Here is a 14,289-nt window from a genome sequence, read left to right as displayed (position 1 = left end):
GACTGAGGATGAGGGCAAGCAAAATGTCGAGACAAATTAAGCTGCTGCTGGTGTCGGGGAGAGCGGGGGGATAGGCAAAATTAGAGACCTGTGAGAATTTCTTGAAACTCCGGATGAGGCGGGACCCCGCACCTCCTCCATGGATCACAGCCTTCAGTTTCCAATGACGGTTAAATGCAGCCCCAAAGAGCATCCTAAGGACAGGAGGGTGGATGATCCATGTCATAGCAGGCGTGTGTTGGAGTGCGGGTCAGGCTTTCTAGAAATCTTGCTGAAGGGCAAGGAAGAGAGAGGGAAGGATAGAAACACAATGGGAAGACCAAAGGTGGCTGCAGTCCTCCAGTATGAGACACTCTGGTAAGAGCCGGTCTTGGGGGGACAACTGAGGCAATTTTGAGGCAGGGGAGGCAACTTCAGGAAACCTAGTGGTGTGTTTGATGTTCTTAGAGCCATAGGAACAGGGCACTGGTGCGTGTGTGTGTGCGCGCGCGCGTGTGCGCGTCCGTGCGTGCAAGCGGGTGGATTTTCTTCTTTCTCAACATCACAGGTTATGTAAGAGAAAGAGAAACCCCGCTGTGGGAGACCTGGGTTGCAGTACAAGTTATGGCTCTACCTCCCTGTGTGAACCTGAGCAAGCCGCCTGACCTCTGTGGTCTCTAAGGTTCCTTCTAGTTCTGAGATGCCAGGTTGTGGGCAGGTAATGTGCTCAGACAAGGTAATAAGAAATTTTGAGCTCCCGCAGAATACTTGAATAATTGAATGGCTTTTCAGTGAGGCACAAATAAGAAAGTTTAAAAGCCATTGAGCTAGGCAAGAACTACCCTCACTTAGTGCTCAGCCCAGGTTTGCGTCCTCAGCCCCAGAAGTTCCAGGAGGGGACAAGTGACTTAATTAGCATTATTATAACAGGTTGTATTTTCAGGCATTTTCCATGCCATCGAAGCCCTTTCTCACCTATTATTTTACTTTACGCATCAATTTATCTCATTGTCTCCAAGAAACCACACTGTGTATGGAAAAGGTTTCGAGGGAATCTTCATTTCTGGTGAAAGATTACTACAAGCGTATTCAGACCACAGCAGCTGCAACCCTGCCGAGCGAAAGCCCTAACAGGCTCCTAACAATCTGCTGGGATCTGGGCTCATAGGCAGCGGGGGAGGGGTGGCAAGACACCTGGAAAGCGCGCCTGTAGCACTTGCACTCTTTCAGCTGGGAGAGAAACGGCTCCGAAGTGGCTTGATGACACAGAAGAGGGGACGCTTCCTCGGCTCCGGTTCCTAGGTTGGAGGCCTGGGAGGGTCAGACCTAAGCGAGTGAGGGGTGAGACTGAAAGCCTGAAATCGAAGTGTTCGCTTGTGCCACACCTTGGGAGGCTTTCTGGTGGTCTGGGTTTCTTGAGTGGCAAGACCTCCTTGTCACCTACTCCACTGACACTTGCTTGTTGACGTTCGGTTCTTGGCAAAGCCTGGAAATGCTACCAGGTTGGGTGGGGGGCTGAGAGCATTGGTGGAGGGAGCATCTCAAGCCCTCAGGCTTCCATGAGGCTGGGGAGTGACAGGGTCCTGTGGTAACGGCCTTAACGGTTCTAGCGGGACAATAGCAGGACAAAGCATTCTCTCATTTGCCTTGACAACTGGGACCTTCGAGATTGGAGATTCTCAGTTTGGTTGAGGTTTTGCCTAGAATGACATGCTCATTAGCAAAGTAGGAGACCATTATTACTGGTCACGGGGTTTCTCCAAAATCTGAGCTGGACAGTCTTCTCCCGAGTGAAAATTTCCTCTTCTTACTTCATTTATTCCCTGGTTTTCTATCTTCATACCACAGCCATCATTCTTCCTTCTGTTCCATTTAATGATTTGATATTTCAGATTCCTGCCTGGGTGTCTTTTTCTTCTAATTTGTCTACCTTCAAGGCTGTCTCTTCTGGAGAAGCGACTCTTCCTGCCCCTCGTCCTGCAGCCCACTCCCCTGCTGCAAGGGCTCCTATATTCTTGGGAGAAAGGGTGGGGCAAGTTCTTGATTTCTCTCTGGTTTGTCTGCTTTGACCTGTCCCTGGCTCCCAGCTTAGCTCTTGGTTTCCTTGGAACACAAGAGTGTAAGCAATTTGAGGGTAGGGCGTGTTTTCCACTTACTTGGCTTTCCCTTGGCTTTTAGTTATACACCCAGTACTCAGTAAAGGTTTTTTTTGGCTAGATGACTGCTTAATTGTTGGTGTGGTCCTCTGTAAAGATTTTACAACTTTAGTCTTGGAAAATTCTTATTAAGGTTTAAATGTGATTTTTTTTTTCGGTATGAACCACATGCAGTAATTCTAATAGCTTGGTAGAAGTCCTGATGAACAGTGCTGTGTATATACATGTGAATCAGTGGTAATGGCCATGTAGCTCGTTGGTATGTAAATGGTGCCTCTAAACTACTGGGGTGGGGGGGGAGATGATGTGTTTTACACACCATCCCTTCAATCTTGTGTTAAGTAACTAATAACTATAATAGATTAATAGCTAACATCTATTGAGTGTTTACAGCATGTACTAAGCAGTATAGCTGCATAATGTCATTTAATAGTTACACCAACCCAATGAAATGGGTACTGTTATCACCGTTCTTCATTTTTTAATGAAAGAAACTGAAGCTCGGGAAAATTGAATAACTTGCCCGATGCCTTACGATGAAGAGCAGAGCCAAGACTCCACCTAAGGTCAGAAAGACACTAAAGAATTGTCTATGAAGAAAGAATTGTTAAGCAGAGGTAAATATTATCCCAGAAACTAACCAAATGGTTAAAATGTCCTTATTAGGTCAGGGGACCAACCATCCCAGGACTTTCAACCAACACAGGAGTTTCAATGGTCAAACTGGGACAGTCCCAGGGAAACTGGGATGGTTGGTCACCCTATTATTAGGGGACTATACCGTATCGTTTGAAAATGCTTCTAAAACTGGAAAACTTAAGAGGCAGATGTAATATGCCGGGCAAAGAGCTAAAATTTCCAATTGAAATACAGTCTATTAAAAAACTTGCAAAGTTGAAATTTGAGGGGCCTTAATTCTCCGATCAGTAAGGTGTAGCAAGCTGGAATGGGAGCTTTTGCCATACTCTGTTGTTGTCATTGTTGTTGTAACCTTAAATTTATTTCTGAGATTTTATCCAAAACTACTTAATCAGCTCTATTCTGCCTTTGGCCCCCAAGCACATCAGCCAATGTGATCTGAGCTGCTCTGAATCTGAGTTCCCTTCCAGCTCGGAGAGCCCCAGGAGTCTACCTTTAAGCTTCTGAGCTGGCAACAACTGGTCCCCACACTTAGATGCTCAGAAAATAATAATAGCAAAGATTTTTAATTGTTTTATGTGTGCTAATTCATTTAACCTTCCCTGCTGACGTATATATAACAGTAAAGGGAAAGATGTAGATTCAGAGATCAGGCTTCTGACAGAAAATTGCATAAAAATTATGTGTGCTTCTCTGAATCTTCAGACTAATGACTTCATAAATGTGTATTCCTGGACCTGATTTCTGAGGACGTAGCCACTTACATGGTGTGATTTGAGGGACAAAACTCTCCTGCCTGCCTGCTGTAGTGCCTAAATTCATATTCTAAGATCAGTTTTCTGTCCTTGTACCATCTAAAACTCCTATCCCATAGCGCAGTGGTACTTGGACCACACCATAAGAAATCCTGAATTAGAGATTGCAACCCTTTGTCAACTAATTTGCCATTTGATTTTGAGGATGGCGTACTTTGCTGTAGAGAGGTTTTGGGTTTCCGTGTGGTTAAGTCTGTCATTCTTTGCCTTCGTGATTTTTGCTTTTGGCATCAAACTTTGAAAGTCCTTCCCTAGCCCAAGTTAATTCAAAATAACTAATTCCTGAGTGCCTAGTGGTCTGACAAAGAATAGGCACTCTTGGATTAAGGCACATTCTCTGTTAAAAACACAAATGCATTTGCAAACTTAACATTTATGGTTTGTATACCTCATGAGAACCTCAATATGTAAGAAATCGCCTTTTTGCTGAGGCACAGATGTGAATTCCATGTGCTAAGAGGCTTTGGGTAGTGACCGACCCTACTACTCTACTAGCAGCTACTATATATATTACATATGTGTGTGTCTTATATATGTATATAAAGTGTATATATATATATATATATATATTAGTATGTACATATATACCAGCAAAATATATATAACATAAAATTTGTCATTTTAACCATTTTTAAGCGTACAATTCAGTAGCATTAGGTATATTCACAGTGGTGCAGTCATCACCATTATCCATTTCCAGAACTTTGTCATCATCCCAAACAGAAACTCTGTACCTATTAAATAACTCCCTATTCTCCCCTCCCCCCCAGTCCCTGGTAACCTCTATTCTACTTTCTGTCTCTACGAATTTGCCTATTCTAGATATTTCGTATAAGTGGAATCATACAATATGTGGCCTTTTGTGTCTGGCTTCGTTCACTTAGCGTAATGTTTTCAAGGTCCATCCATGTATCAGTACTTCACTGCTTTTTATGACTGAATCATATTCCATTGTGTGGATACACCACATTTTGTTTAATCCATTCATCTGTCCGCGGACACTTGGGTTCTTTCCACCTGTTGGTTCTGGTGAAGAACGCTGCTTTGGACATTGGTATACACATATATTTTTGAGTCCCTTCTTTCAATTCTTTTCGGTCTCTACCTAGGAGTGGAGTTGCCCAGCACCTACTTTTCAACTCAGTTTTTTGGTCCTCTACTCTTAGTCAATCCATTCAAGTGTAGTAATGCCCATGAAGTGAGTGAATGTCTACTTCTTTGGGGAGAACACCCCCTCCCTGAGTCAACTGCTAGTGCTAGTGATCACAATGAAAAGAAAGCTAAGAAGTTTAACAAACAACAGAAATAGTAGAAGTCATGTGAGAGAAATGATGTGATTTCAGGATGCTCATGAATTAGGAACTGGCAAAAGTTTTGAGCGTGTCTCTCTAATGAATGGCCAGGGTCTACGGGGGTTTACTACCTGAGGGTTTCCTTTTTAAAAGAGTAACATGTAACGGCTTTGCTTGTCATTACCTACTATGTGTGGATTAGTTTATCAGAATTTTCCTTGGGGCGACAGTTCACTGGGAGTAGGGTTCTATGGGAATGGAACATGGGAAAGCCAAGTTTGGAGAAGAGAAGCAGAGAGACGGGGCCGGAGTTCTTGAAAGGCCTGCTGCAGTGTGGAGCTCTGGCCAGCATGGAGCTTGAGAGGTCTAGATGGAATGCTCGTGCTCTTCAAGAAAGGTGGCAAGAACAGAACACAGATTTCACCTTCTCCACCTCTGGTTTGTCAGGAATGGACCCATGTGAGCCCACACCTCAGAAAATAACTCTTTCCAGGATGACCTTATTTTCCCTCCCAGCCTGAAGAGAAGGTTAACAATCCTGCTTATATTTGCACTTCCAGATAAGCTAACAAGCTTTCAATTCCAGCTAGAGCTTTGGATCCTTTCCATAACAGGTCCTGAAGGCCAGGAAGTCTGGGAAAATGGAGATGCATGTGTCTGGCCATGGCTGCAGGGTCTCCAGGTCCCCTGAGTGATGGAGCCCAGCAGAGCATTGCCCACACCTTGTGGGCTGATTGAGAGGAATAAGGTCGGCCATGTCTGCACCTGGTGGTGGCCATTGCATGGTGTTTGCTCATCACGATTCTGCTCCTACCTGAACTTTCTCCTCTTATGTAAGGCATCCCTCAAGATAACTACAAAGCCATAATCTGCCATGGCTGGCTGGGTTTACATAACAAATTGGTTGGTGTCATGCAATAGTCTCTCTACCCCTGGAGAAGCCAACGTGCTGCCTGGACCCGAAGCTTGGACCCATTTGGTGGGGCATCTGTGTGCTCAGTGCACTCAAGGGAGAGCATTCCTTGACCACAGGGGTCAAAAAAGATGAAATTTCCCTTTTAGATGAAGAAGGCAATAATGGCCCAGGACATGTACTGTCCCAAGGCTTGCAGTAATGGGACAAGGGTTAGGGCTTCGCTGTGGGGCCGCAGCTTTGGCAGAGCAGGACCCTGTGGGCTAATGGGATCTCTGTGAAGGCCTGAAGGATAGATCCCAGCCTCAAAGCAGTTTTGATGAGGAGTCAGGGCAGGGAAATGGCTTATGGAAGCTACCATGTACCATACCGAAATCCAGCTTAGCGAAGGAGTCAGAGCGGTGATAAGATGGGGTCCTGGAGAATAGAAAACAAACTTTTTCAAATGCTAATCCAGGCAGGAGGGAATCTTCTCTACAGACAAGTCTAATTCACTTGTACCTTCTAGCTGGAAATCCCTGCCCCAAAGTAGCTACTGCCCTTTTGGAAATAGTTTAAGAGGTGTGAGATCCCAGCCAGCATGGAGACTGACTAGGAAGCTTCCCAATGTGCAGACACTAGCCCAGGGGGAAACAAGAGCAAGAAGCATGCTTGGTCAGTGATGCCCCAGGCACGCTATCAGCCTTCCTCCCCTGGGAGCCACTTTCCTCAAATAGACCCAGCCTGAAATCAGGCCCCTGCCTGTGGACAAAGCCCCACAGGGACCTTCCCCATCCTTCCTCGAAGGAAGAATTTACTCACGAAACAGCCTTGGGTATTCAACCTACTTCCTCTTGTCTTCTCTTCAGGGGAGATGGAGAGCAGCTGCTCGCAGCTTAGGGTCTGGCCAGGATTCCCGCTCCGAGCTTTCTAGGCCAGTGATTGGCTACAGCTATCCCTGAGGAAGAAGGGGGTGAGAAGTGAGAGGAAGGGAAGTGGTTCCAGCGGCTCCTTCCTGGCTTACACCACACACACACACACACACACACACACACACACACACACACACACACCTCCCTTTTAGCCTCACTCCCAGACTAGGCTGGGCCTGGGCCAGCCTGAGGTCCCTGACTCATATCTCGCGTAGTGCCTTATGTAACAGAGCCAGGTTACTGAGGCATCAAGCTTCTGCTTGCTCAGTGGCAGGCTTCCCTGGGGCCAGGCATTCAGAAGCCTGATGGGGGTCTAAGTAGAGCTCACTACACTTCCAGAGGAACAGCCTGCTCTCCCTAGTGTCAGGCCAGTATCTGCTCAGAGCCAAGTGCCAGGCTGTGAAGGTGATTCCCTCTTGAGCCCCCACACTCAGCAGCAAATGTAACCAGGCAGGTGAGCTGCTGTGGGCTTAGTGTGGTTTGGGGTGTTTTTTGGGGGGTGGGTGGCATCTCCTGCTATCACCTGATGGTACGGTGCTAAAGAGTCAGCCTGGTGCATCTGGAGGGGCCCCAAAACAGGTGTCAGAAGTTCTTCTTCCTTTTGTATCTATCTGCTTGTTGGTTCAGGTACTGTTCTGGAGACTTTAGGGAGAAGGGTTTAGTGGAAGCTGGAGGAACTTTTTAAAGGAAGGCCTAAGCCAATTACCAATCCATTCTCCACAAAGTCTAAAAGTCCCCAGGCTAGCCTGAATTCACAGTGATACTTAGCTCTCTTCCTAGCCTGTTCAGAAAATTGCATTACCGGTTTGGTGCAACTGAGCCCCCAGTGAACTGGGGCTTGCTGAATTCTATGACGTATTTCTCTAATAAGCTTACTCGAATATCTACATTACAGAATAGCCCTATCGATCTAATAGTGCATTGACTCAAAGTTTGTGACTAAACCAATAAGTCCTCTTCTTCTCTTTCCTCGTTTTTGCCCAGCCTGTCACACTGTGTCACCAGGGGGTAAATGGCTCACAGGTTGAGGGTAGCTGGGGACACTGCTGTCCTGTCTGAGAAAAAGAGGAAGAAACAGGGAGATAAAGTCAAAAAGGTGGCATTGGGAATTACCAGCAGTTATGATTTGTATCCAAATCTCAGAGTCATGAATCCTCAGACAAGCTGAAGACCACCATCTCAGTTGCAGTAAAATAAAGAAACAAAGAAAAAAAAATAAGAAAACCTCTGCCCAGTTTTAAGGCAATATACTCCGCCTTCCCCAGGTACACAGGGAAATGAATGAACTCAGGCCCTGCACTGAGTGACCAAGCACTTCAGTTAATCAATCCATCATTTATCGACCAGGGGCCTGCTAGTAATCTAGCGCCTACTGCGGATTTATTGAATGTCTACCCCGCTAAGCACTGTAGAGGACACAGAAGGCAGGCAGCAGAGGCACGGGCTGGGCTGCGGGGAGCTGAGAGTGATAGAGCTGCATCCCAAGGCCGGCGGGGAACAAAGCAGTTCCACCGGAGCCACCGCAGGCCACACTGGGGCTTCTGCTCCTTGAGGGAAAGGCCTCGAGCTTGCTGTTCCCTGGATCCGCAAGTCCGGAGCTTAGGCGATGCCAAAGCAGACTAGGAAAGGAGAGTCTCTTTCTGGCTGTGGCTTCCAGCAGGGCCTTAAAGAATGGATTGGTGTGGCCCTGTGGGAAGAGCTGTAGGGCTCTCTAGTTGGGAGCGGGAAAGGGAACCTTGCCAGTCCAGCGGGGCTCATGGGTCAGAACGAGCTGGCTGCGGTGGGAACAGTGAGGAACACTTTCTATTCTTCCTGGGCTGAAACCCAGAGTCACCCAGCTTCAGGAAGGAGAGGCCTACTCTGGCCCTCCTCTCATAGCCCCTCTCTGACTCGGGGCAAGCTGGCCCCTAGTAGCCTCCCCTCAGAGACCTAGCTAGACTTGGATAGGTAGAGGCCTTCAGGGCCCGGGAGCAGGAAGGCACCTCTCGTGGATGCTTGTGGAAAGCTCATCAGAACCAGCAGCGTTGAGCTTGGGAGTGCAGTTGAGGGTGGGCACCAGAGGAGCCTGGGGGTATGGCTTCACATCTGTGCACCTCTGGCACAGTCTCCACCAGACCCCTTCTAAGGGGGGGGTGACAGAAGCAGGGGCGTGCCAAGGTGCTGCCCTGATAATATATATACCTTTTGCCGCTGGAGGCCCCACAGGGTGTCATTTTAGCCTCGCTTCTACTTTGGTCAAACGCTTCTTTCCCAGGTTCCCTATAAATGACGGTCCTGGGGTTGGGCTGAGGAAGGAGGGAAGCCTCGAGCTGACGGGAAAGGAGAGGGAGCTGGAGTAGCAAAGAGGAACCAGCCTCAGATCATCTGGGGAAGGAGGATGCTGCTTGTGGTCAGCACCTTACTTTCTTGCAGCCCTGTCCCCGTGCTAGTGTCCTGGGCATCCGCGCCCACACCCTTTCCTATCAGTGCTCTGGAGAATTCACATTTAAGTTCATGACCAGATTCAGTCAACAACAAATATAGCAACAACAAATTCTTGCGTGCCTTCCATGTAACAGGCTCACCGTTAGGCACTGGGAATAGAGTGGGAAACTCACAAAAGGCATGGTCACAGCCATCATGGGATAGTCCGTAGACTGGGGGAGATGAACATTAACCAGAAGAGCCACGCTAGTGAAAGTATAATTACAAATATGTGCCAAGGGGGAAAAGGAATAAGCTTCTCTCAGAGAGTATAACAAAGGATCAGACAAGGCTTCCTGAGGAAGTGATATTGCGCTAAAGAAATGAATCTCTATTGCTGAAATTCTAATCATCAGACCCAAGCCAAAGGAGACGTGTTTAGACAGAGGCTTTCTCAGGAACCTCTGAAGTCATAACATTAGGTAGCTGCTCACACTCTTGGAAATATTTCTAGGCCATGAGTGGCCAGCAGGTCCACAAGAGGAGGACTGACAGCATTCTGACAAGAGGAAGAGATGAGTTTGAAGCCCACGGGGCAGCTAGTACTTAACGTCATCCTTCGCTAAAAATAGTCCATGACAGTATGGAAATGCGTAAAGGCTGGCCCTGGGGACCAGTGATAAAGTGAGTATAGCATATGGGGAGGAAAATTTGTTTTTGTAAATTATTTACTGTAAAGAAAAAGAATGGGGAGGGTCATCTGGGTTTTCTTTTCCCTTTGTGGGCCTCCTTGTGAGTTATGAATGCTTCTCATCGTACAGAGGCAGTGGGGCACAGAGCTTCAGGCTGCACTCCTTTCTGGGGCCTGGGGTGTAAATTTTCTGGGCTGCAAATGTCAGATAATTTGTCCAGGCTGAAAAACAGCCTGAATGCAGAAGGGAAGAGAGGCTTGTTTAGCCAACGGGCTAAAGCCTGGGGCTTCAGGGAGCTGCGTGGCCAGGCTAAAGGAACTAAGATGATTGATCAGAGAGGAACATTAAGGGTGGGCCTGAGGGTTGTGGAGAGAGAGAAGAGAGGTTGATCTTCAAATATAAGAAAAGTTACAACTCAGAGATGGTGACTAGCTGTTTCCAAACCACACTAGGAACAGAACAAGAGGAAATAGGCCTCTACTGTAGCATGAAGAATTGCGATTAGATATCAGAAAGAACTTCCTGCCTACCAGCATTCAGAGAAGCTAGACAAAATTACCAAGGGATGTTATATTACAAATATGGGGAAGGTGGTAACAATAGCAATAAAGAACTGAATAAAAGTGTGAGAGGGCTGGTTATAAGGACCATGGACAGAAGGGGATAGACAGGTGGGGAAAGCAAAGGAGTCAGAGTAGGTGCTTATAAGGAAAAGGAAAGTGCCTGTGTGAGAGATGAAAGTGTTTTTTTTGTTTGTTTTGTTTTTGTTTGTTTGTTTGTTTTTGCGGTATGCAGGCCTCTCACTGTTGTGGCCTCTCCCGTTGGGGAGCACAGGCTCCGAACACGCAGGCCCAGCGGCCATGGCTCACGGGCCCAGCCGCTCCACGGCATGTGGGATCCGCGCAGACCGGGGCACGAACCCATGTCCGCTGCATCAGCAGGCGGACTCTCAACCACTGCGCCACCAGGGAAGCCCGAAGGTGTTTTTAGGAAGATACTTTCATAATAGAAATGTGTATGAAATTTCCATTGGAGAACAGTCATGAAAGCTAGCATATACTCTCCTAGGACTGGAATCATGTGGGGGAATAGACTAAGGAGCGGTTAGGTCCCCTCCGCATCCTTCAGCCTTATCTCCTGGACAAATTAGCTTCAATGGGACACCCATCGTCCATAGTCTAACAATTTGGGGGAGCATCTCAATGTGGGGGGCATTGGGATAAGACGCCCACCCCAGGTGCATGGGGAAGAGGAGGATTTCTCCTTCCACACACAAGTGAAAATCAGACACAGGGGAGAAAGTGGCAGCCAACAAGCCAGGAAGGATCCCCGCGGCAGGAAATTTACAATCTAGTAGTGGAGACAGACATCAAATAATAATTACACAAATAACCATATCATTACAATTGATCATAATGAAGAAAAGGTGCAGGAAGCCGTGAGAACACAGGCTAAGGGGGCTTCCCCCAGGATTAGACAATCCGCAAAAAGAAAAGTCACCTTGTTAAAACCTTGGGCACTGCTTGTGTCCCTCTGTGAGGGATTCTTGCCCCAAATCAGTAGCAAGGAAAGTTAAAATGAACCCAGTCACCGCTAATACCCTAAGATGTGGATTTTGAAGTTCCTCTGGCTCACTGGGGCCCTCAGATAGGAGCAAACCTCCGAGGAAATTTTCTCATTGCCAAGATCAAGCAGCCATGATTTAGGCAGAGTGATTCTCTAAGGGCCGTAATAGCCTATCAGCTGAAAATCGGGATCAGAAAGGCTTTGAAGAGCTCATCACCTGCCAGATGAACAGGATGAAGGTCACTGAAGAGAAAAAAGAACTAATGTGCTGAAAATTACACTCGGAACTGGCCCCCCAAAATGACCATGTCTCCAAAATGCTGTATCTTCAGTCTCCTATTCAAACATGGGAGGCTTTGCTGGTATATTCTAGTATTGGCTGCAGGATGTGCCCAGGGCTGTAGAGATGGGGGGAGCAAGGATTGCAGAGAGGAAGGGCCCCCACTCTGCTTTCCCTGGTTCCTGTCCCAGGGAGGTGGGAGGTGCTGGCCCTTGTGGGGAGCTGGGTTGGGCTTCTTCACCCTTGAAAGTTCCTGGAGGAGCCGCTGAGGAGTAGAGAAGGACATTAGCCACTGTGTGCTCCTGAAGAGTCTGATAAGACTACCATTGACAGACTCTGTGACTTTGGCAAGTGACTTCTCTGGACCTCAGTTTCCTCGTGTAGAAAATGGTGAAAGTGTGGTTGGGAAGGTTAAGTGAGAGGACGCCCCCAGGAAGCACTCAGTAAAGGGAAGCCTTCGTTATCATCAGGCAAGTCATACGTGGAGCCAGAAGAAAACCTCTTCAGACTTGCCTCATCTCCCTCTCTCACCAGTCCCCTCACCGACCCCTCTCCTTGCTCCGTCAGTCACACACCCCATCCTGCCCAAAGCCAGCTAACACCTGCAGCCCAGTCTGGCAAGCGTTCTCCCTATCAAGGCTTGCTCTCTGAACCTTCTTCATTCACACTCAGGTGGAAATTACTGAGAAGGCTTCTGGTCTTCCTCCTGTTGGGGGGACGAGCTGCTGGGAGCTTCGAAATTTTTAACAGATCAAGACCTACAGAAGCACCAGGGCACCCTACTGGCATTGCTGGCAAATAGAGAAGGATTTCAGAGGGCAGTGGAGCTGGGGATTGCCTCTTCAAGACCTTGAGCTTCCCCCTCCCGAGGGTTGGTGGCTGCCACATGCATCTTAGCCGGAGACACAAAAGCTCAGAACTGGTAGGACTTCCGCAGCCATTCGGTCTGACGCCCACCCCTTACAGATGAGGAAACTGAGGCCCAGGGATGGGTGGGTACCTGCCACAAAGCAAACAGCCAATTAGTGACCAGCTGAAAAAAGAAACCATGTCTCCTGATTCTCTTGATCCAATGGCCTCATGACTTCTTGTCTCTAGATGGCTGTGGACATCCCATCCCAGTAGGTACACAACACCTCCATGCCAGGAGACCAGCTTTGGGTCTACCTGATGCCAAGAACGGTGTTTTTGAATTTGATTTCATTTAACGGGATTGACCAGTGGTTTGGGTGTTACGGAGTCCCAGCCCTGGAATCTTGCTTCTGCTCAGGCTGGGGCTGCATGCCACAGCCACAGTCATGCAAGGGGGACAGAAAGGCCTGCTGTTCGGGTTGGAAAAGAAATCAGTTACTGAAACATTGGTCTTTTTGAAAGTTCCAACCACAGGGGCTGGCTGGCAGAGCCGCCGTCTGGGCTCCCCCCGGAGGATCCGGCCCTCCCCTTCAGTCTGGGAGTTAGTTTAGGAAGCTGGCCCGGCCTCGGCAGAAGATCTGGAGGGCAGCGCTCGCCCCAGGAGCTCCAGCCTTCCCTCAGAGCCTGGGAGCCCCCAAAGGCACTCGGGCCCGGGGCCGGGGCCGGGAACTTCCTCCCGCCTCCACAGCTGAGCCAGCCCAGGCTGGCCCCAAGGCTCCCGAGCACTTTTTCTTCTGAGCCTGGGAAAGAGTTTCCAGTTGCTCCCGCCTAGCCAGGCAGCTACAGAGGGAGAGCTAGAGAGCGAGAGGGAGGCACAGAGAGAGAGAGAGACAGGAGCCAACCCCAGCCAGGCAATCAAGGTTTCCCTGGGCAACAGTGAGATGAAGGGGGAAAGGCTGGAGGAGCCCCAGCTCGTGGAAGACCCCCAGCTTGTAGAGGACACTGAACTCGTGGAGGAGGCACAGTTCCTGGAGGAGCTACAGCTCGAAGTGGTGGAAAGTGGGTCAGATTTGGATCCAGAAGATCTGGGTTCGAATCCTGATTTTGCCACCAATCTGATGCTTGAGCTTGAGTAAGTAACTCCCTGCCCTTCTGTGGGCTGCTTTCCCTACTTAAAAAATGGGGGAGGGGGGAGACAAGGTGGTCTCTAGGGTCTCTTCCAATTCAGATATTCTGGAAGGCTACATCTCTAAAATCTTGATGTGTGTAGATGGGATGCATGGACAGTTGAATATGTCATTGAACCCCTGAATGTTAGAATGGTGGGAGTGACAAAGAGGGGGTTCATATGAGCAAAAAAGGGAAGGAGAAGATGGTAAATGTGTAGAGTCGTGACTCCAAGAGAGGGTCTAGGCTGAATAGAACATTAGGGTCCATTTTCGAAACTCAAGGATGATGGGCTCGGAATGAGTTAGTAACAAGAACGAGGGTGTTTGGGGGTGTGGTCAGTGTGTAGTTGCCAATGAGCCCTCCACCAAATGTCTCCCAGTGGCGCCTTCACCCCCACAGCTCAGGTCCTCAATCCAGAATGCGTTTCTTGAGTTCTTCATGTGTGTCTTCGTGGAAATTCTCATTCGAATTAGGGGGATTTTCAGGTCTTGGATGTTCACATCCAGACCTAAAAGACTGCCTAAGAAGAAAGACTAGAATTTGACGGCTGCTATGTATAGCTACTCTCCCCCCAGCTAATGCCCAGATGAGCTACCAGAAACCAATCTGCTTGGTGAATGT

At 48.3% G+C, this 14,289-nt stretch overlaps 1 protein-coding gene across 2 annotated transcripts in view; it reads left to right on the top strand.

Annotated features, from left to right (window-relative positions):
• Positions 1 to 14,289, top strand: part of TSC22D3 (TSC22 domain family member 3) — a 58,177-nt gene that overhangs the window by 1,537 nt on the left and 42,351 nt on the right. The window lies entirely within an intron of this gene.

This window comes from Leucopleurus acutus (assembly GCF_964270905.1).
Source record: "Leucopleurus acutus genome assembly, chromosome: X".
NCBI classification, from domain to species: Eukaryota; Metazoa; Chordata; class Mammalia; order Artiodactyla; family Delphinidae; genus Leucopleurus; species Leucopleurus acutus.
This window is presented reverse-complemented; position numbering and strand designations above follow the sequence as displayed.